The sequence below is a fragment of the Myodes glareolus genome, chromosome X (assembly GCF_982192425.1).
Source record: "Myodes glareolus chromosome X, mMyoGla1.1, whole genome shotgun sequence".
NCBI classification, from domain to species: Eukaryota; Metazoa; Chordata; class Mammalia; order Rodentia; family Cricetidae; genus Myodes; species Myodes glareolus.
The window spans coordinates 50,061,943-50,086,739 of record NC_142053.1 but is presented as its reverse complement, the minus strand read 5'-3'; the positions used below and the strand labels follow the sequence as shown (position 1 = coordinate 50,086,739).

Sequence of the window (24,797 nt, the reverse complement as noted above, 5' to 3'; positions counted from 1 at the left end):
AGTGGAGATCCAAGAGCTTTCATTTATTCTCTCTCTTTTCCTCCTTCCCTCCTTCCCTCACTCCCTCCCTTTCTCATTTCCTTCCAGTCTTTCTTTTTTTTACATCCAGACCTTACATTCCCCTCCTTCCTCTTCTCCTAGTTCTCCCTCCCTTCTGCCTCCAACCTCCCCTTTGCCTCCCCCGCATCCACTCCTTCTCCATTTCTATTCAGAAAAGGGCAGGTCTCCCATGGATACCAGCATCTTGTAGTGGTTAATTAAGAGTTCAAGGATGCTTTACTGTGTGGTCACAGCTGTCTTGTACTCTTTAGTGAAGGCATGGCTGAATAGCATAAAGTTGAAATTAATTGACATCAGTGTGTGGTAAGTCAAGTATGTTCATGCAGGGGTGTTTATTTTGGTTTATGTATACTGATACACCAATAATTTTGGAGACTTCTTCCTCTTCTTCAAATACTCAAGATTTTCTTTATGAAAGGGGACTGGGCTGAGAAAGGCAAAAGATTATAATAGCTGTTCTTGCTATTTAAGATTCATCACTTTTTTATCATGATTTATATGATTGTGTGTAAGTATGGTCACACAAATGCCATGGCATCTAGATGTCAGAGGAAAGATTTTGGGAGTAGATTCTCTCCTTTCACTGTGGGTTCTGGGGGTCAAACTCAGGTCATGAGACTTGCAAGGCAAGCTCCTTTACTGACCAAACTACCTTGGATGATCTTGCTCTCAATGATGTAAAACCAGCTGTATTTTCCAGATATGCATTTTTAGGGCACTCTGTAAGCAAACTTTTTTCTAGGGACCGCCAGTTCACAAATAAAAGCACGAAGACGTATTATTAATTATGAAAGCTTGGCCTTAGCTTAGGCTTATTTCTAACTAGCTCTCATAACTTAAAGTACCCTATATCTTTTAATCTACATTCTTTTACATGACTCAGTTCCCTTTACTCTGTTTCCTCTCCATTGGCCTGGCAGCTCCTCCTTTCTTCTTCCCAGAGCTCTCTGTCCCCAGAAGCCTTGCCACACCTCTTCCTTCCTAGCTAATGGCTATTCAGCTCTTTCTTCAACCTATTACAATGATACATCACCTGTTGTAAAGGGATATTCCACAACAACTATCTACATTAGGAGTCATTTAAGAATATTATAATCTTTTTGGAAAGTATCATATCATTTTTTATTACTTGACAAGAAAGCAGATTGATGCTTGCTACGTTGTGTTGCTGATGTCAGTCATTGAACAACTATTTTGTACCTAACCATGTGTTAAGAATCACAAGCAAGCTAGGCAGTGGTGGCGCACACCTTTAGCACTAAGGAGGCAGAGGCAGGCAGATCTCTGTGAGTCTGACCTAGTCTACAGAGTGAGTTCCAGGACATCCAGGACTATACAGAGAAACCTTGTCTCAAAACCCAAACAAAAAAAAACAAAAAAAATTGAAAAACTCATAAGCAATTAAAAAAGCACATAGATGTTAATCCAGTGTGACTACATGAACCTTCCTAATTGAGCTAGAAGACTCCACTGAGCCTTGAATCAAGCTCAGCCTGCATCCCCATAGCAACAATGAAACACTGTCTTCTTGTTCTGTCATGAGGAACATAATCGAACGTTTTAGTTTCTGTGCTCTCAATCTTTCTTCCACAGAGGCCCACATTTCTTGCAGGTTGTTCTCAGACAATAGCTGAGCATGACCCTGGCAATAGAGCATCTCATCCGTGAAAAATACAGCGCAACTTTGATGTCTATCTTCATTACAGAACTCTCCACTGACTTTACTCTAATATTCTTAGAATTTTGAGGTGCTTTAAGACTGATTAGCTGGGGAGTGGTGGGACACACCTTTAATCCCAGCATTTAGGAGACAGAGGCATGCAGATCTCTGTAAATTCAAGGCCAGTCTGGTCTACAGAGTTCCAGGGTAACACATAGAAATGCTGTCTTGAAAAAAAAAGACTGATTAACTGACCTTTCCTTGCCCTTACATGAATTGCCACTGTATCACATTCAGTTATCTTTCTCAACTTCACTTGCCTCTATTCTTGTTTTTTTCTCTTTTCTTCATGTCCTCAGTAAGTTTCTTACATGTTGTGTTCTGCCATGGCATCTGCTTCTTAGGAGACTTGACCAGCATGCTCCATAACTGCCAGATGACATGTCAATATTCCTTGATCATAAGTTAGACATGAAAAGGCAGTAGAGACTCAGCATCCCTCAAAACAAAACAAATCACATAGTTTATGTGTAAGAAAAGGTATATATAATTCTCCATTTCAGTTCTCTGAAATTCCTGCCACATTTCTAAAATGGAGTTTCTAATCCTACTTCATATTGTGGTTTAGGAATAATCATGCTAATGCAGGCAAAATCCCTTTAGCGCGGTAAGCACTTGTTACTTTCATTCACATTAAAGCAAAATAGCTCCAAGAAGAGTAGAGCTTATGATGGAAGTTTGAAAATGAATAATGACATTTTTATTAATAAAAATGCAAGCTGCAAAGAACAATAAGTGCTGTTTCTACTGCTCATAATTGTTCTTTACTGGCAGAAGTGATAGACAATAGAAAAGTTTCAGTGCATAAGTCTGGGCTCCTGGGAATGCCTGTGTTTTAACATGTTATGAACATATGCTACTTACTTTGTTCAGATTTTTTGACACTGTTAAGAAAACAGACATTACATAAATAAAATGTAAAATAAAATTTAAAAAGGGATTTTTTTAGAAGCAAGGAAAAGTTAAAGATAAGGAAATGAAAATCAGAAAAGTGAATTCCTGAAATGCAAATAAATCATCAGATTGGGAGCTGTGGGTTGCCAACTATCCTCTGCTTCATCAGGTCTGGGATGTTGCAGGGAATCTCCAGAGTGACATCCCCTGCAGAAACAGCAACAGAAGGAGAGGGTGAATTTGAACTCTCCGAGGACTACATCTCTATGACATTGAAAAATTCTTCAATAAGGGAGAAGCTGTTAGGTGTTCAACTTACTTGGCCCAGAGCTACAGTCATGTTTTCCATTTTCCAAGGCAACAAAACAAAACTGTGATTCTTCCTTTGGCAAAAGTCAATGATGAGCTGGCCACCAAGCTTGTGTAATTGCCCGAGTGTGCAGAATTCTTATTAAGGTACTGAAGGTGTCAGCGACGTAGGAACAGGGTAAAGTTCCTACTGTTATTGACCCTGAACTGCCAGTGCCATCTCCAGGTTCCCAGTCAACCCGGTGGCAGCAGTGAATTAGGGAAATCATCAGCCTACGTAAAGCTCAGTATTGAGGCCTTTAGACTGTTAAAGTAGCATTTCCTGAGTGGTTTACACATGAGAGTTAGAGTTAATATGCAAAGAGTACTACACTGCTTTTGGATCTTTGATTGCTATGCTTTATGATTCTAGATTGTAAAATGTGTAAAGTTGTCAGCAAGTGATTTCCACAACAAGGTTACCTCTACGATCTTGCTCTTGTAAGCCAATACCGTTCGCTCAAGCTATGAGTCTCTTGCCTTGAATTCTTGGATTAACTGATTCCTCCACCAACCCTCAATAGAGTAAAAGAAGACAATGTGTGAGGAATTTCTAGAAATGACCTTATTTCATTAAGAGGTCACAATGAGTTGTTAAAATTGCCAGTTAAAGATTGGGTGAACCCTACCACAATTGCAAGGTTTAATTGTTTACTTTATTTGTATTTCCTTTTATGACCCTGCTATGGTAACTCTGATGATTCTCTGTTAATAAAAAAATTCAGGTCAAACAGAATAACTCATACTCCTTTCATAATAAATCATAATCTATAAGAACTTTAAAATATATTGGGGTCAACTAATAAAGTTGCAAACACCCCAATGCATATTTTATTTAAATGCATTCATAAGCTACAGAGACATAGAAGTCAAAGTTACAAAGTACAGGAACTCAACCTGAGGGTAGAAATGAAAAGAGTTCAAGGGCCAGACCACTTGTCTGTGAATGTCAGAAAATCATTCAGGCCATCCCGGTGCATTTCTTTTTATGTGGCTTCTCTGGACTTTCTCACAAGAATCGTGACTGAAAACAAGCAGCAAGAAGCATGAAGCCCTTAGGGTACAGTTTGTCACAGTCCTCCCGGGGGTGGGGGGGGAGTATCTGAAGTGTTCTCGGGATTCCATCTTTCAAAAAAAAAGAAAATAGGAGTGGGGCCTAGGGAGATAGTTTTGAAGGATAAGTGTTTGCCACACTAAGGCCTAAATTTGACTAAGAGTCTACATTAAAAAATTTAGGATTTGGGCACACATTCATTATCTCAGCATAAGAGAAGTAGAGATAGGCTAATAACTGGGGCTCACCTGGCCAGCTAAACTAAGCCAAATTAACAGGCCTCAGGCCAATGAGAAACTCATTCAAAAGTGAAGGAAGACACCTAAGGTTGACCTCTGGCCTCTGCATGCACCCACACATGTATAACTCATCATAAAAATTCATAAATATTCTTGTGCTTATTTTTAAAATCACAATAAGGAGTAAGTAGGAAGCAAAAGGTAGCAGAGCCAAACTTGCAACATCCCAGGTAAGGCAGACTGTGATACAGAGGTGAAAAAGAATACTCTCCTCTCCATAGTAGTATCATGCTGGGAGCATCTTTTAAGCTAGACTAGGACTCTTTTGTGTTTGGGGGGAATTTTGTTTTTACATTTCTAAATAAAATACAATTAATCATATCACTTCCCTGTTGTAGTGTGGAGGCCGCATGTTCATTTCCCGGCTGCCCAGACTCCTGAAATAACCACATAGTAACTATATTAATTAAATCACTGTTTGGCCAATTACTTAAGCATATTGCTAGCTAGCTCTTACATCTAGAATTAACTCATCTCCATTATTTAATATTTTACCACTAGGTTCATGACCTACCGGAAGATTTCAGCATATCTGACTCTGGTATTGGCTCCATAGTTTCTTCTTGACTCTGCCTCCTTTCTTCCAGCATTCAGTTTAGTTTTCCTTGCCTACATAAGTTCTGCCTTGTGCAGGCCTAAGGCACCTTCTTTATTAACCAATGGTATTCACAGCACATAGAGGGAAATCCCACATCACTTCCCCACTTTCTGTTCCTATCTCCATTCCTTTCCGTGCTCCCTCCCCAACCCTTCCCATGCCCCGTGTATTATCTAGTTTTCTTTTGCTGTGATCAAATACCATGACCAAGGCAATTTATTAAAAATAAGTGTTGAATCGGGCCAACATCTTCCATAAACAAAGCACACTTGCCTACTTCTTCCTCCACTTAAGAAGAGATGAAACTGCCAGTGCGCACATCTCTATAGAATGAAGTTTGAAATGCTCTCCTGGATTGAAAGGAGTATGCTGCTTAGATCTGAATTCTAGTAGGGGCCCAGGTTTTAAGTGAAGAGATGTTGTGTCAATAATTTCCAAAAGGCATACTATATGATTATGCAAATGAATTGTATTGTCTTAAAGGCAACAAATAAATCTTCCATCTAAATTGTGGACTCAAGATTTCAGATTACTACTGACTTACAGTATTTAACGGATCCAATATTTCTACAGTTGGTTTTATGACTTTATCAAGCCTGAAACAGTCTTTGTTTCTGAGGATTTGGAAAGTGTTACTTTATGACTTAAAGGCTTGGGATATTTCCCTCTGTCATTTATTATATCTCGATTACAGAAAAAAAAAAGTAGAAAAGGTGAGTTCAGAATTCAGGAGCATGGCCTTTGCCTGAGGCTATGTAAGTCAGCTAAAATTCCTATGTCCAAGGGGCTCTGAGTAACTTCTCTTTATGTAACTACACAATGTACCCATGAAAACCAGAAATAATTCTTCTACACAGGTCAGTTCCGTAGAAAAATGCTGTTTCTAGGCTAAGTAAGAATTTCCACTGGTATTTATCATCAAGAAAAGGAGGCTAGCTTTTAGAAAATATTCTTGGCCTGAGTAGTTCAGGCAGATATATACTCTTTTTTTTGTTAATTGGGGCTTTAATTGTATGACAGTTTGGCACGAAAGACAGCAAGAGTGTTTTTCTTATTATGAAGTGGTTCCAAAACAGAGATGATAAACAACAGGAAAATAAGTTGAAGAAGAGAACCAAGGGGAATTGAAACTGTTCATTCCATAGAAGTGCTGGCTAAGAGGTAACTTAGTAATGATCTTCGAGGACCTGAAGGACAATCATTAGGACCAGATGCTCCCCATCTGCGGAGAGGGTGGAGACACAGGAAATGGCAATATAGCAAAAGAAAGTTTAGGAAGAATTTACTGGCAATGACGGCTGTCAAACATCAGAATCCATTACTTCAGAGGTTGTGAAATTACCTCTGGGCTGTTTTACATTTCAGCTTCAAACAGGAGAGATTCTTGTCTGAGATGGCTGAGGTGAAGTTTTGCATGAAGATCAGGGGAAAGGACACATGATATTAAGACTTGTCGTTGCTCTGTGATTCTATGAAGTCTGTATCTTTATGTCCCCTAAGGTGCTCATTTTATAGTATGCATTTTGTATTCTACTACCCCTTAATGAAATTTCAATTTCTCTGTTACTTCTAGTTACAGAAGTTGACTATGTGACTGTTTTTTTAACCTTCCTGAATTATTAGAAATCACAGTAACTCTGCCTTACTGTCCTTCATCTTCTCCCAAAATTTTCCTCTTAACTTTATTACTTTCCAATTTTGCTTCATCTCCTGCAAAGACTCGAGATAGTGTGCAGACTTTATATAGCACTTAGCACATTGCATGTTTTAGACAAATTTAATAGCTAATTGCTATTTTGGAGTTTAAGAACATCATAAAATATGAGAAAATTTAATCTCATGTGATGACAACCCAGCGTTCCGTTTCCCCTTGACCTTGACTGAGTATTTGTCTTTACTGCCACATTTGCTGTGTCTATCAAAACAGCCATTTGCTTCAGCTATTTTAAGGTAGGGACTAAGAGCTAGGATCTAGAAAGAGAAAATATTCAACCACTTAATAAGTAGCTTTAGATTAAAACGATCTTTTAGTTGCCCATATCTTTGTTCAGGACTGTGTCTGTCAAATTCAAGTACATGATTTGCCCATATTAATAAAAATACCTACAGAGCCATAAGATTGTGGCAAAAGTCAAACAGATGCCAATGGGTCTTCACTGTGTATAGAAAAATGACTCTTAATTTATAAGGTAGACACTCAAGACACCCTCAGTCTTACATGGATTTTGCTCTGTTATTTTTGGTCTTCTGTTTCAACTTCACTGTTTCCCTCACAACATGTTTAACCTGAATTCTGTGCTTTGCTTTCATACATTCTACAGTTTGAATTTTGTCAGGCTTACTAGCTAATCAATCTCCCTCTTCCTTGTTTCCTCTCTCTCTTTTTTTGCATAATAAGTGCTTGATTACATTGCTCAGACAATGCTTGATGGCTTCAAACTCCTTAGCACTTTTAGTATTTGCAAAGGTACTTTTATAAGTTAAATATTTTTGAAGTTAATTTCTGGTAGTTTTTCTTCCGAGACACCTCTTTTAACCCAGGTGAACTCCACTAATACTACCTTCTTTGAACTCATAAAGCCTATAGTTTTTACCTTCCATCAAAACATTATGAGGCCAGTGAGATGGTTCAGCAGGTAAAAGCACATGTCTTACAAGTCTAACAAACTGAGTGTGGTCCTTTGACTCATGATGGAAGGAGAGAACTGACTACCAAAAGTTGTTTTCTAAAGTCCACATATCCCCACTCTCCTTCTCCTTCTTCTTACTCCCTTTCAAACCATAATAATAATAGTAATAATGATGATGATAATAATAATATGCATTAATATTCTCTCATTAATATCATGTGATTAAACTACAACTTTCAAAGTGAAGGCCTGCTATTGATACCAGTACAAATGTAAAACACACGGTAAGCTCACAATCAAGATAGTACTCTATGGAGAGTTGCAGAGATAGGAGGGTGTGATTAGAACTAGTTAAAGTTGCATCTTTTTTCTTTTTGTTTTTTGTTTGTTTCTTTCTTTTTTGAGACAAAATTTCTTCTTAGTGTAGTCTTAGCTGTCCTGAAACTTGCTCTGTAGACCAGGCAGGCCTTGAATCACAGAGCTTTGCCTGCCTCTGCCTCCCAGGTGTACACCACCATCACCCAGCTTAAACTTGTATTTTTTTGCACAAATAATATTTTATTTTATTGACATCTGCTGTAGGACAATGATCTTGTACTTTGTAAAGATTTGTCACTTGTATTTTAATAATACGCTGATTGGCCAGTAGCCAGGCAGAAAGTATAGGCTTCATGACCAAGCAGGAATTAGAGGCAGGACAATGAGAACAGGAGAATGCTGAGAAGACAAAAGCTCAGTCTGCAGTCGTTACCCAGATACAGAGGAAGCAAGATGAAAACGCCTCACTGATAAAGGTACCAAGTTACATGGCTAATACAGATAAAAATTAAGGGCTAATTTAAGATATAAGAAAGAGGTAGTAAAAAGCCTGAGCTAATAGGCCAACCAGTTTATAATTAATGTAAGCTTCTGTGTGTTCTTTTGGGACTGAATAGCTGTGGGACTGGGTAGAACAGAAATCTCAGTCAACAAACATTTATTTATTGAGCATCTATTGTGCATCAACTTCTGTGTTGTGATCTATGAGGATAAAAGGGGGAAAAAAGCCTCTGCTTACAATACAGAGAGAAGTCTAAATGTACAGTAATTAAGGGAAATAGAACAGAAGTTTGTGAACAAAATGAATGTCAAATGAAAGAAGCAACATCAACTGAGTATTGAACTGACTTATCATTTAGTTCTAGACTAGAAAAAGGGTGTCTTTGGAGTCCATGGAAAGTGCCTTCCTTTTGGATTTTGAATACAGTGTAGTTTATAGATATTTCGTTTAATAATTTAGTGAGAAACTAATCCTGAAATGTTTGTCACTTATGACACTATTTACTATTTTGAGTTAGAATGTTCTTTATTAAATAATTAAATGACTTCCTTTATACTCCTTTTTTTGTGTAAGCATTTGTTCCCTAACCGACGAAAAACTTAAATTACATTCAGGGTCATGTTTCTGGCTTTGATTGTCTTTCACTTTAGAATACCTTCTCTTCTTTATTTCTCAGAATACACTACTGTGGTTAAAATACTTTTTTTAATCAACAAATTTTAGGTCAAGTGAATTTTGGCAAGTCTTGAGATTTGGGTATAGGTCACTTTTTAGATTAATTCTTCATATCCTAACTAGAGTCCTGGGAGTGAGGAGGGCTAGAGTCCAAGGAAATGTGGAACTTTCAGAATTGATTGAGATGGTAGATAAATCTTTATAGTGCTCTGAGACAAAAGATTCTTCAATCTGACTGAACAGACTGTTTATTTTCCTTCTGATACTTTGGAATTATAGTTGAATGCTCCTTCTGTTGTGAACCCAACATAAGGAATACAACATTAGGCTAAATCCAAGTCACAAAAGGCCAACAATTCTGTTCCTAAAAGTATCACTTTTCCCTACTGAAGGCAAGCATGTATGTTAGACTGCATGGCGGAACTCAGGAATCAAACCGTAATCTCAGTTTGGGACAGTGGAAATCATGAAGCACCTCACATCCCCCCCCCCATACTACATCCCTACATCCCACTCCACCTCATCCCAACCTGTGTCATTCTGTATACGGAATATCCTTGCTTCAATTATAAAACAAGAATTTCTATCCTAAGTCTGAAATTGTTTTCTATATTGCCAATTATTTTGTGACATTTGGCTTGTTGAGCTTTATGATACACTGTCCAAATAATATGCTGCTCTTATGTTCCAATGGATTTGTTTGGCTGCAAAATATATTATGAACAGAGTGAGTGTATTTGCAGCAATCTGTGTCCCTTCAATGTCAGAGAACAAAATGTAACACATTTTTAATGGAAAGAATCCATTTAACATTTCATCCATTAAGCATGAATCCTTTGAACAGTGATACTTGATTGATTAAATTAGATCACTGCTGTCAACTTGGTACATATGAGAGAAACTTTTCTTTACTGTTCCAAAGATATATTTTCTGTCCTCATTGAAATGTTGGAAGAATAGTTTGTGACTTCTAATTTTTTATTACTCATTTTAAAAATCATATCATTTTGGATGGGAACAATTAGATGTACACAGATGCCTGCACCCTGCTATTATTATTCTTTCATTGCAAATACAAAGAATCACTGTCTCTTGGTGGTAAGTCTCCATATGACAATATGTCTATTTTCTCCAAGCAAGTCACAAATGTTTTAATAGAATTTGATTTTTTAAAATTGTCTTTTCCAGTTAAAAAACAAATAATTTTAAAATCACTTAATAAAGTTATACTTTACCATTTATACACTTAAAATATGCACTTAATAAACCATATATACACACTTAAGAAATTAGATACCACTTAGGGATTTAAAATGCATATTATTAAATCAATATATTAAAAATTTCAAAGACAACAAGTTTTGCAGAATATTTTTCATCAACAATTGGAAACTTCCAATTTTCATAATATTCTGTCAAGTAGGATCAGGGTTTCTTTTTTCAAATTTTCTTTTTTCTATTATTGTTATTATTTTATTATTTTAAAAAATACCAATCCAAATTCCCACTTCTTCCCCTCCTCCCACTCCCCTCCTACTCCCTCCACACACCCTTCCCCCCACCCCTCTCCAGAATCTTAAGAGAGAGCAAGGGAAGTCCCAGGCCTTCCCCACTACATCCAGATTGAGCAAGATATACATCCAAAGAGAATAGGGTCCCACAAAGCCAGTGCAGGCAGCAGAGACAAATCCCAGTGCCATTGTCATTGGTCCCTCAGTCTGCCCCAACTGTCAACCACATTCAGAAGGACTAGTTTGATCCCATGCTCATTTACTAAAAGTACCCAAAGGATGTCTACAGGCTTTGTCCCATACTCCTCTTTGATATTACTACCATTTCCTCAGACAGATTTAACTTCAGAATAACAGTCTTTGGTCTGCATGGACCATGGGTTCCATATCATAGTAATTTTGACTCATCTCTGTTTCTACCAGTTAAGATTACAGTTAGCTGTGCTGTGTTCCTTCTTGAGAAGAAGTTCTGGGGGATATGTTTGTTTCTGTGGAGCTCCTTTTAAGCGTTACTGGTTCAAACAAGTTACTGGGCATGCTTCCTGTTTAGGAGCCATAACTGGCATCTTCCTGCTCTTCTCCATCATGGCTGGCTTCTTGTTGTTCTACTTGAACAATGAAGCTTACAACAGGCATCTTTCTTTCTTGAAAGATTTTGTTTTCAGCACTAATTTATCTAAATTACTTTTGAAGAAGAGCCTTTAAGTTTCTACTATGCTTCTAAACACTTCTGGCTCACACAATATCCAGCTTGTATCTGGTTCACACACATTTCCAGCTTGTGTCTGGCTCACACAAATGTCCAGCTTGTGTCTGGTTCACACAAATGTCCAGCTTGTATCTGGCTCACACACATGTCCAGCTTGTTTCTGGTTCACACAAATGTTCAGTTTGCATCTGGCTCACACAAATGTCCAGTTTGTATCTGGTTTACACAAATGTTCAGCTTGCGTCTGGCTCACACAAATGTCCAGCTTGCGTCTGGCTCACACAAATGTCCAGCTTGCATCTGGTTCACACAAATGTCCAGCTTGTATCTGGCTCACACAAATGTCCAGTTTGTATCTGGCTCACACAAATGTCCAGTTTGTATCTGGCTCACACAAATGTCCAGTTTGTGTCTGGCTCGCACAATGTCCAACTTGTTTCTGGTTCACACAAATGTCCAGTTTGTATCTGGCTCACACAAATGTCCAGTTTGTATCTGATTCACACAAATGTCCAGCTTGTATCTGGTTCACAAAAATAGCCAGTCGTTTCTGGATCATACAAATTTCCAGTTTGTTTCTGGTCCACACAAATGTCCAATTTGTATTTGGCTCACACAAATGTCCAGTTTGTATCTGGGCCACACAAATATCCAGTTTGTACCCGGTTAACACAAATACCTAGTTTGTATCTGGTTAACACAGATGTTATTTTTGCTTCTGGTCCACTCAAATGACCAGTTTTTACACTGGCTGTTCTGTAATCCAATTGCTTGTCTGTGAGTCCTGTTTTGCAATTGCTGAAGTTACAGCCCATTTAAATGAGCATCAGTATCTGTGTTTCTATTTGCAGATGGTTGATAATTCTCAATAGAAGGATGAGAAGAAGTGTATATACGTGTCACTGTAGGTTTCTGCTGAGATAAGGAATTCTCTTGCACAGAACTGAGTTCTTCATCAGTGAGATCATCTGGTTCTGGCTTGATAGTAATCACATCTTCAAAGGGTGTTGGTTCCCTCAGAGGTTTCACTGTTGACATTAGCTGGGTTTGAAGCTCCAGCATCATAAGTCTGTCTGACGTCAGTGAATTCCTGCTCCTGTGAACTCGTAGAAACTCTGGAATCCCTTTTTTTCTAGTCTAGAGTTCGAAAAGGCAAGGGGAGGAACTGCAGCTTCGTGCCCTATCTCATCTTCTGGGCAAAAACCCACATTGTTTGAAGGCATCTTACTATCAAAGGTACTGATATCGGAAGACTTTAGACTGGAAGGTTCAGTTGTAGCAGATTGAAGTTTATGTAATTCTTGCAATTTCCCCCATGGCACTGCAGATCTTGCAGTTAGTCTTAGTGCCAATTTCCGTAGTCAAGACAGCCCTATGCTTTTCTTTGATTACCTGAAGCCCACAATGAGCTGTTACCCGGAAGCCTGCCCACCGCTGCAGTTCCATCCCTGCTCTTCACTGAGCATGGTGATGTTTTTAAGTTTCTACCTTGACCTTCCAGCAATAATGGACTATAACCTAGAATTGTAAGTCATATAATCCCTTTATTCACCTATGTTGTTTTTTGTAAGGGGATTAGTTGGGACAGCAAAAAATGAAAGTAGCATACACAGTGAAGAACTAGGTCCTCCTACTAATGGCCTTATAAGTGGCCATCTTTAAATGTATCCTGAAACTTCAGTCAAAATGTCAAATGGCTGCTCTGGCGGTTAATATTTATTGCCAGTTTGATTGGATTAAGAATTGCCTAAGGCGTAAATGAGTGGCAACTTTGGGTTTCCAGACAGGAGTAAATACAGGAAAGATGCCTACTGCATACCATGTCATGCACAGTATGCTTCCCGATCCATTCAGATGTGAGAAAATTGAGTCACTCCCACCGACATGTCTTTCCTGCCTTGAAGGATTCTTCTCTGAAACCATGAGCCCAAATCAATCCTCTTACCTTTTAGTTGCTTCTTGGTATTCAGACACAGTTTCAAAAATAACTATTAGAGCTGCAATGTCAGTCAGCATTTTAACTGAAAATTCATGGGAGATAATAAGCCAGAAGTGCCCAACTAAACCATTGAAACTCCCCTTTAGAGCCAAATGGTGATGGCACATTCCTTTAATCCCAGCATTGGAGAGGCAGAGACAGGTAGATCTCTGGTTCGAGATATGGTCTCCAGAGCAAGTTCCAGGAAAGAAACCCTGCCTTGAAAAAACAAGAACGAAAGAAAGAAAAAGAGAGAGAAAGAGAGGGAAGAAGGAGAAAGAGAGAAATAAATCCCAGTCCAAACTATGCTGAATGATAAATGTTTACTTTAAGTCACTATGTTTTAAAGTATGTTACAAGAGAATTAATTATAGTAAAATTAATAAAAAACTGTCAGACCTAAACAATTAGACTATAACTACTCTGAAACCCCCACAGAGATATATTTTCTGTGTACATATGTACAACAGATAGACAAGAGTTTAAACTATTACATAGAAAGATTTCGTGTTTTACATAGTTGTCCTGACAACTCATAACCTATACAGTTAAGTTTCATATGAAAGGAAATGACCTCTGTAGTTCTTTGTGCATGGGTGAGCCTTGTGAACTTTTCCACATCACTTTGGCATGTCTAATGGAATTGGGCACTATGGTAACTAAGGAATGCTGAGAGCAGGAGAAAGAGTCCTCCCCAGGGAAGATCACACCAACTGATTGTCCAACACCAGATTGTCAGCCCTGGAAACATGCATACAAGTAACATTATACAGACTGAGCTGGATATATTTAGGAGTATATTTTATATACATATATGCATGCAATAACAATGAATAAAGCAAGATGTGAATTTCAAGAAGATTAGGAGAAGTATATGGAAGTTGTCTGGAAGGCGAATAGGGAAGAGAGAAATACTGTAATCATAATCTCAAAAATAAAAAATATAAAAAGTAAATGACCCCATGAGCCTGTGACCCCATTACATTCTCCCCTCCCTCTTTTACCCCCCGTGTGTGTATTTGTGTGTGTATGTGTATCCTTTTATCCAATTTAACAAAGCAGCATGTTGTATTGTTTTCTCTTCTACTATTTGGGAGAACAAAGATAAACTGAGAAAAACTGTTACATTTTTTACAAATAGACTTTTAAAACACTTGACCTTTAAAAAAGTTATAGTCACCATAATACCATTTAAAATTACTTGTTTTATGAAAAGGACAAATAACAAGATGTTTTATTACATTTTGAAAGATTATATAGGATTAAATTTCATTATAAATTATTTATTGAGTGACTGAAATAAAAATATTGATTCACCATCTTGTCATATGTTTATTGGACTAGATTTAGTTTTATCAAATCTTTATAGTTTTCTCAAAATGAGTTTTTCTTTCTCTGACCAAGCATGAACTAAAAAAATTAAAATATGCTAATTTGCTACAACCTCAAAACTGACACACACACACACACACACACACACACAAATGACATTGGTTATGACTCCTCTAGGGTGTATAGAAAGACTCTGTAACAAAAACAAAAATCAAACAAATAATTGACATTTCTTTTTTTAAAATAACTTCAAGCAGCTTCAATATAGTTAGCATTATTTTGATAGCAAATCGCAACTCATAGTAAGCTTATTTCTTTATAATTTCTATAACGCTTTTAGCAAAATATATAGTTTTTTATTTATAAAAATTTCAAAAAACCCTAAGTTGAAAAATATAATGATTTGTAACTGGAGGTTTGTCGTCCCGCCTTGTCCCATAGTCACTTTTAAAATAACCACTCAGAGGCTTAATATTAATTATATACTGTTTGGCCTATTAGTTCAGTCTTAATATTAAGTAGCTCTTATAACTTAAATTAACCCATTTCTATTAGTTTATATTTTACCATGAAGCATGTAGCATGTTACTGCAAAGTTTTTGCGACCCAACAAACCTCTCCGCCAACGCAATAATCCAAATCAGACCAAATCAAACCGAATTAGAAAAAGCCCAGGTTTAATGGATGACTGGATTGTCTCATCCAGAAATCTACTATATTTCCCCAAGACCAAGTACCTAAAATCATTTCATGTCTTAAAAGATAAAATCAAGCATCACAATGTTCTTGTATTGCTGCTTTATTTTCATTTTTACATGCAAAGAAACCTTTTCTAATTAATCTTTCTTATTGAGACAATTATATACTCACATTTATTTAAGTGTAAGAAATAACACGTGAATGCTGGGCACTATGCCTCATTAAGTAAAAGTGCTTGTTGAGCAAGCCTGACATTTTGAGTACAATTCATGGAGCCCAGAGCTACCAGGACAGAACTGACCCTGAAAGATGAGCTCTGAACTCCTATGTGTACCATGTCTTAAACACTATGGCACACATAAGCGTACACTTATATCTATACATTAAACACAAGCACACACATACAACAATAATAAAATAAACAAAATGTAAGAATAAATAGATTTAAATTCCTTAAACTAAGAGAAAAATATTGTTATGGAAAGATATTATATACTTTCTACTAGGATTCCTGCAGAGGCAATGTTTTTTGCACCATCTCACTTAGCATACTAATACTGATGCATTATCCTGACACAAGCAGGGATCTGCTGATACAGATCATTCTTGCTCTTGTTTACAGCAACAGCCAAGTTCTTTCGATCCCATCTCTTCCGCATCTCTTAGAAACCACTAAATTACAATCTATTTACGTAATTATATCATATTGACAGTGTTAACAATGTTTAATCTTTGGTACTAGCCTACATTCATCCTACTTCCCTGGTGAGTCATCCAAGTTACATTGTCCATTAATCACCAGCTTGTTCTTTTGTTGTTAGTGTTTAGTATTAGTATGTGGTATGTATGTACCAATGCTTATTTAAGCATTATCAGTTGATAACGATCTGGGAGTTTTCCAGATTTGGGTCACTATGAATAAAGTCAATATATACACACATGGACAAATATTTATGTATGACAATTCAGTTTTTCATGAAAATACTCCTAGATATATGCTCATGAGTATCATTGCTCAGTTGCACAGTTTATATTCTTGAAGAATTTTTTATCTGCATACAATGAAATAGGATCCTATCTTCCTCTACCATTCTCTAACTCCCCATAGCTTATTCAACATGTCTACCTCCTAGCTCCATTTTTATCTTTGATAACCTATTAAGTCCAGTTACTGTTTACTTTATATTCATGGATATGGAAGCCCTTTACTGATGCATAAAAAACCTACAAATGACCACACCTCCAAAAAAGTTTTTTACTTCCAGGCCACATTTGAGGGAATTCAGACCAAATATTCAAAACAGAGACTGTAGAGGAATGTTTGCTCTCTGACCATTGCTTACTTTCTGACATCTTTGGGTGTTCAAAATGAAATACACATATCAAAGCTAATATCAAAAATGTTATAAAATAAGTAACATTTGTCTTTCTAGATCAAAGTTGCGGTACTCAGAGTGATTATTTCCAGCTCCATTCATTTACCTGCATGAGTTGTTTTTTTCTTAAGAGTTAAATAATATTGACTTGTGTGAATGTGCCTCATTTCCATTATCCATTCATCAATTGATGAGCATCTAGGTCATTTTCATTTCCCAAATACTATTAACAGAAAAGCCATAAACATGAATGAGCAGATATCTCTATAGCAGGATAGAGAGTCCTTTGTTTAGCTGTACAAGAGTGGTGACCTGCTGGATATTTTTTGTCAACATCACACAAGCTAGAGTTATGTGGGAATAGGCACTTCAATTTGAAAAAAAAAAAAAAAGAACTCGATCCAGATTGCCTGTAGGCAAGTCTATAGGACATTTTCTTGATTAATGCTTGATATGCCTGGCCCACTATGGCTGGTGCCACTCTTGGCCAGTTTATCCCAGGTTATGTAAGAAAGTAAGTTGAGTGAGCCAGTCAGCAGTATTTGTCTATTGCTTCTGCTTCGGTTCTTGTCTCCAGTTTCTTGCCCTGTATTCCTGCTTTGACTTCCCTTGTCTACAGAGTGTGAATTGACCACTGTAGGACAAAATAAACCCTTTTCTCCCAAGTTACTTTTGGTCATGATGCCTTATCACAGCAATAGAAAATCTAACTAAGATAAGAGAGATGGCTAAGACATGTAGTAGATCTATTTCTAGCTTTCTAATAAACCTCCACGCTGATTTTCATAGTGACTATATCAATTTGCACTCCTGCTGGCAGTGAATATGTGTTCTTCTCTCCCCACATCTGTGCCAGCATTTGTTATATGCTTTATTATTGTTGTCATTGTTTGTTTATCTTAGCCGTTCTGGTTGGGATAATACAGAATCTCAAGCTAGCTTTATTTTCATTTTCCATAGAACTAAGACTATTAAATAATCTAAAAAATGTTTATAAGTCATTTTGAGAACTTTGTTTAGCTCCATGGTCCATTTTCAATTAAGTTGTTTGTTTTCTTAATGTTTTCTTTTTTGTATTCTTTGCATGTTCTGATACTAACCTTCTGTCATGTGTAACATGGGTAAAGTTTTTTCCATTCTGTAGGCTGTCTCATCACTTGAATTATTTGTTCCCTTTTTTCTAAAAAAAAATGTAAACACTTAGTGCTATAAATCTTCCTCTTACAGCCACCTTCACTGTGCCACATAGACTTCGGTATGCTGATTTCACTTTGATTCACTTCCAAGACTTTTTTTTATTTCCTTCTAGATTTTTTCAATGACTCAATTATCATTCAGTAGTTTGTTGGTTAGTCTTCAAGAGTTGGTACACTTTCTCTAGCTCCTATTGATGTTTATATATAGCTTTATTTTATGTGATCAGATAGAATACAGGATGCTATTTCAATTTTCCTACATTTTAAAGACTTTCTTTAGGCTCTAATATGTGGATTGCTTTGAAAAATGTTCTGCAGCTGCTGAGAAGAATGTATATTCTTTTGTATATACATTTTGTTTGGGGGTTTTCTGTAGACATCTGTTTAGGTTCATTTTATTTATGTCATTTAACAACAGGGTTTCTCAAGTTTATTTGCTGAGAGTGAGTTATTGAAATCATGTACTAGCACTGAGCTTGTGCCAATATGTAGTTTTAAATCTAATAATGTCTTTTCATGAAACTGAGTACACCTGTGTCTAGTTCATATATGCATATGACTGTAATATCCTTTGGGTGGATTTTTTTTCATTTAATGAGTGTAAAATGCACCTCCTTGTCTTTTCTGACTAGTTTTGATTTGAGGTACATTTGGTCATCTATTACAATAGCTATACCTGCTTTTACTCAGTTCCATTTGCTTGGGATCCCCTTTTCCATCCTTTAACTCTGTGATATTATCTATTTTTGATGGTGAGGTATATTTCTTAGAAGTAGTAAAAAATGATCCTGTTAAATATTCTAGTCTGCTAATTTGAATCTTTTATTGATGGATTGAGACTGTTAGTATTCAGGAATTATTGAAAGATATGTACTTATCCCTGTCATTTTGTTGGGTTTGAAGTGTTTTCTCAAAGCTTTTTGATTCCTAGCCTAGAAATGTTTGTTTCTATGACCTCTTATATATGTTTATCCTTCTCTTTAGTTTAAAGTATTCCTCCAAGTATCCTCTTTATAAGTGGCTTTTAGTCATAAATTCCTTTATTCTGTTTTTTTATCATGGAAAGCTTTAATTTTTCCTTTAATTCTAATAGTTTTATTGAGTATAATAGTCTCTGATGACAGTTGTGGTCTTTTAGAACTTTTAGGACTTTCCATGACATTCTGGCTTTAAATGTTCGTTTAGGATAGTCAATAGTTAATCTAGGAAGCCTACCTTGATCAATGTCATGTCTTTTCTCACTCGAAGCTTTCAATACCTATTCTTATTCTGTGTTTTTAATGTTTGAACTGTAATATATCATGGAGAAATTCTCTTGTCTGTTTGGTTTCTGTAGGCCTCTTGTACCTCAATAGGCAACAATTTCTCTAGGTTTGGGAAATTTTATTGTAGGTGGAGGTTGCTCATTTGTTTCCTGCCCACCCAGACCCAAAATAATCGCGCTGAAACTATATTAATTCCAGCACCGTTTGGCCAATGACTCTAGCACTGATTTCTATCTAGCTCTTACTTCTTAAATCAACCCATTTCTATTATTTTACATTTTACCACGAGGCTCCTAGTTTACCAGAAAGGTACCTGGGCATCTGTCTCCTTCTCCAGCTACATGGCATCTCTCTGACTCTGCCTTCTCTCTTCTCTCTCTCTCTCTCTCTCTCTCTCTCTCTCTCTCTCTATATATATATATATATATATATATATATATATATATATATAATGTTTTTGTCCCATTGATAACGAGTAATGAGGTCCTTCAAGATTACCAAAATATCATAGAAAATACTAAAACTCATTCCTACTAGTTTTGTTTCATAAGAGTTTGAAACAAGATGCTGGTGATGACAAATAGTCTCCAAAACACAATTTGTCTTTTATTGGTGGTCAATGTATTAGTTACTTTTCTGTTGCTGTGATAAAACACCATTACAAAAAGTGACTTATGGAAGATTTTATTTTACAGTTCAATGAGGATTACGGGTCCTCCCAAGTGGGGAACTACAGCAATAAGCACCAGGCAGGATAGCAGGGACAGGATATTGAGAAATTACATGTTTTACTACAAGAAAGAAGCAGAAAAAGCAAGCTGAAAGTAGGGTGAGGACATAGAATCTCAAAGGTCACTCCCAGCCCAGTGCTGGACAGCTTTCTCCATTAAAGCTGAACTTCCTAAACATTCTCAAGAAGCACCAAGTAGGGACTGATTTCACATACTCAAGACTAGGGGACATTTCTTATGCAAACCACTGCAGCTGCAAAACAGGAGAGGTTATCATATTCTCCTAGGTGGTCAGAGTTCATTAAGAGGAATCTATAAAATATTTGTCATTTTCTTCATGGCATCAGACTCATGAGATTCCATTTAAAGGCTTCTCAGAGGTAAGCACAATAAGATTAACCTAAGAAACATGGGAAAACATATTTTCTTTTTCCCAATAATCTCTTTAGCCAAATAGCATCTCTATCACTTGAACATCTGTTTCTTTGGAGGGACCTGATTAAGATTATTGCTATAAATCTTGGCAAATTGCTTCAATATTAGACTTTACTTGAATTGATATTGTAAGGTTACTCTACTCAAATTGCAGGAAATGTTAGATAAATAGCCTTTTAAATAATTGTAAAGCAAAAAGTAATGTGTAACTGCACAGTGTTTGTTAAAAACCAGATTATAATTTCATATTTTTCACTTTCTTTCAGTAGTACCAGTCAGTATATCAGAGAAACAGCAAAGTACCTAGACATAATGCCTTAGTGACCACATTATTTCTGTACTAATAACCAGGTGGTTCATACATTTTTTTCTTAAAATAATATTTAATATAATTTATAAAGTAATTTAATTATTTTTGCTATATGTTAAGTGAAGCAAGCATCCCATTAAAAATCAAATACTTTTTAGGTTGTTATTATTGTTGATTTGGCTATTATAGCTTTTTATTAACATTTATATCATACTAAAGAGTCATTTTCTTGTATAAAAGAAAAATGTACAAGATATATTTTCATTTCTCTCTTGATTCCAAATCTGTGCTTTGAAAATTTTAAAGGCAGTCATGAATTTAAAAAAGAAAATTATCAACAAAGTTTCTGTATCATGGAATATGTCACAAGTTCTAAGTATTTCTGATAAGTGTTCCTCCTTTTCATTAAAGTAAATATTGAATCTCACAGGATTTGTAAACGTGGCCTAAATTTTGTATTTAAAAAGGGGTTTTTCATACAATACATTTGGATCATTTATCCTTCCCCAACTCTTCCCAGCTCCTCTCCAGCTTCCTACCCACCAACTTTATGTTCTTTAATCTTTCTCTTTAAAACAAATAAATCACAAAACAAATCAACACTAACCAAAAATCAATAAGACAAAAATGCCAAAATAAGACAAAAGTAAACAAAAAGCTCCCCCCACACAAATAAAATCTGAGTTGGCCAACTACTCCTATGCATGGGACCTGCTCTGGTGTGTTTGTTATATCCATTGAGACTTGTTGGAAGAGCGCCTGTTTGTTCATACCAGCCGCCCAGCTAGCTTAGCCCCGAAATAACCACACAGAAATTGTTCTAATTAAATTACCGCCTGGCCCATTATTTCTAGGCTCTCATTGGCTAACTCTCACATCTTGATTTAACCCATTTCTATTAATCTGTATATCGCCACGTAGCAGTGGCTTACTGGGAAAGATTCTAAACTGCGGGCATCCATCTCAGGTTGAGGATCCATGGCTTCTCTCTCTGACTCTGCCTTCTTCCTCCCAGCATTCCATTTAAATTTCCCCACCTAACTAAGTTCTGTCCTATCAAAGGCCCAAAGCAGTTCCTTTATTAACCAATGAAAGCAACACAAAGAGAGAAGGACCTCCTAGACCAGAGACTCTATTGTAGAAAACTGATATTACCTTTGCCAACAGGTATCAATTGCTCATAGTGCCTTTATTAGGCTTGGGACATCCTCCTCTCAGTGCTGGGACTCCATCTGGTATAAACCAGTGCAGGTCTTGTGTGTGCTGCTGCAATCTCTATAAGTTCATATATAAATCTCTCCTGAAGATTCTGGAAGACATTGTTGCTGTGGAGTCATCTATCACCTCTGGTTCTTATATTCTTTCTGCCTCCCCTTCTGCACCAACCCCTGAGCTCTGAGGAGCGAGGTTTGATGAAGACATCCTATTTAGGACTGAGAGCTCCAAAGTCTTTCACTCTCTGTACATTGACTAGTTGTGGGTCTCTGTGTTAATTCCCATCTATTATAAAAACAAGTTTCTCTGATTAGAGTTGAGAGAGTCACTGATCTATGGGGAAAGCAATCTGTCATTAGAAGTTAATTTGTTGCTAAATTCCTTTAGCAGAATAATAATAGTACTAGATTTTCCCTTGGGCCCATGACTGATTTAGTCCCAGGTTCTTGGCCATGTTAGCAGTGTCAGGTATGGGTTCCACGTCATATAGTAGGCCTTAAATCCAATTTAAAAGTAATTTGTTTTCCTATAACATTTGTGTCATTATTGCATCAGTGGGTATATTTTATAGGAAGGTCATTATTATAGATGACAGGGTTCATCCCTGGGTTAGATTGAGGATTGTCTTTCCCTTGAACAAATGCCTGTGATAATCAACTAGCAAAGAGATGAAGTTTCCTATGATTCACATATTGTTTATATCCTGGCACATTCTCAGACCTAAAGTTTGTGTGATAATGTGAACTAAACCTAAGTCCTAGTGTGTGGACAGAGGCCGTCATGTCATAGTGAAGCAAATATAGGATACAAAAGGAAAAGAGATTGGGAGATCCCACAATTATCTTCATGAGTAGGTACCTCAGTGACTTAAAAATTTCAGATAACCTCTACTTCTTAAAGGTTCTTTCATCTTTCAATAGTATGAAGGTGGAAGGAAGCACTTAACAATCAATGCTTGGGAGACAAATAAAATCTAAGCCTTGACAACTCTGTAGAATGAGTTCACTCACTAAGCATTATAAGGTATGCTCTCCATCCAAAATCTGAGCCACTATGCCCGTTCTATATTATTTGAAAGTCTCTAGTGTCCCCCCTTCACCACTAAATCATAGAGAATGAGCAAAGACATATGTCGTGAATAATCTGATTCTACCAAACTAAAGTGGTATTTTTACAGCCTTTATTTCAGATATCGTTGTTCATATTTGTTAGATGCATGCTTAATACACAGATTAGGATTTTATATGTCACCACTTTTGACATTTAGGACCTAAAAGATTATTTGGCAAAGAGGCTGTCTTTTGCTGTTCAGTGATTCCACTTACCTCTACCAGCTAAATACTTCAAGTACTCCCCATCAGCTCTGACAACTCAGAATGCCTCAAGGCTTTAACAAATGTCTCCTGGGGAAGCAAAGTTCCCTCTAGCACTGTGTTCCTATGTATACTCTGTGAAATCTTAAATGCAGGTTTAAAATAATATTCTCATCAACCTTGTAGTATATTCAAACACTTTTATATATCATAGCCTATTTGCCAACTGAAACTCTTCTGGAAGAAAATTTCTTGTAAGGAATGTAGTACTATCTGGTGTTTTGTAAAGCAGAAGAAATGCTACCTGTTGAGACTATTTGGTGTTGTCAATATGTCCATGTGCTTACAGCTAACCTTTTGGGATCATGTGACTCACCTCTGGTGAGAACAAATTCTCTATCATTCAGGAGCCATTGACTGCCTATTAACTCTTCAGCAACAGATGATATCTTGTGAAATTTTTTCATATGTTTGTTTGTATATATGTAACAATAATTATAGTAGAAGAAATCATGAACTTGAGAGAGTGTTGGGGGATATTGGAGGAATAGGAAGGGCACAAACAATGTAAATATAGTGTAGCCATGCATGAAATTCTTAAAGAATGAAAAATAAAATAAAATGAAGTAAAAATAAATATTTTTCTCTTACACTCTGAAGCCCAGATTCCTCACCGGATGTAAAAATTGTGGGTCAATTTTTTTGATTAATAACCTAAACCAGAAGCTGACTAAAAACACAAAAAAAGAACAAACAACAAAACATAAACCAATTAATACAAATACTACATTCATGTCTAATCAGTTAATATTTAATACTAAAACATAACATATGGATAATTGAATAATAAATTGAATATAAATAAGGAACAATGAATATAAAATGTATTGAAAAACCTCAAGCTGGTAGTTGCTCTTCTTTAGGTTCTGGAATCTCTTGCCATATTTTGCCTTACCTTTTTATATTTTCTAAATAGTTTCTTCTGGAGAGACTAAGGTAAAAACCATGGTGGGAAGAGTTAAGAGCAAGACTCTGATAGCACAGACTACACTTCTTCTCAGTGACTGTGGAGGATCCTAAGAAGATACCCAAGTCTTATAAAAGAGTATGCCCAAGAGTACTTGGCCAATACAAAAATGTACTCCTTGTCTTTGTGTGTATGCATGTGTACTCTTTGTTTTGTTTTTGGCATTTGTTGTCTTATTATGTTTGTTTTTTGTTTGATATTTGTTTTGTTTTGAGAGAGAGTGTGGGAGAGAGAGAGAGAGAAAGCATGGACATGAAGTTGTGTGTGTAGGAAAGTGGAGGCGGTCTAGTACAAGTTGAGAGAAGGGAAAGAATATGATCAAAATATTGCTCATTTAGTTTTGCCCATGTGCTCATGTCCTTAGGGCTGATCATATAGTATTGGATACTATATCATGGGCCCATTTTTGGTGAAAACTGGTTCTATCCTCTTCAGAAGCTTCTGACTGTCTTTAACTCTTCATCTATGAGTGAGGTCTTTAAAATATTATAAGGAGTCTTTAAAGTCTTCTTTATGTTGACTGTAAGATAGCAAAGACTAATATATATATGTACATATATATTACAATTAAAATAAATTAAATAATTTTCTCAAACAAGCAG

General features: G+C 36.5%; 1 protein-coding gene and 1 pseudogene across 1 annotated transcript in view; one reads left to right on the top strand and one right to left on the bottom strand.

The window, feature by feature from the left end:
* The window catches only part of Il1rapl2 (interleukin 1 receptor accessory protein like 2), a 577,524-nt gene that overhangs the window by 453,483 nt on the left and 99,244 nt on the right, over positions 1-24,797 (top strand). The window lies entirely within an intron of this gene.
* On the bottom strand, positions 11,045-13,334 carry LOC146889203 (zinc finger CCCH domain-containing protein 14-like; annotated as a pseudogene).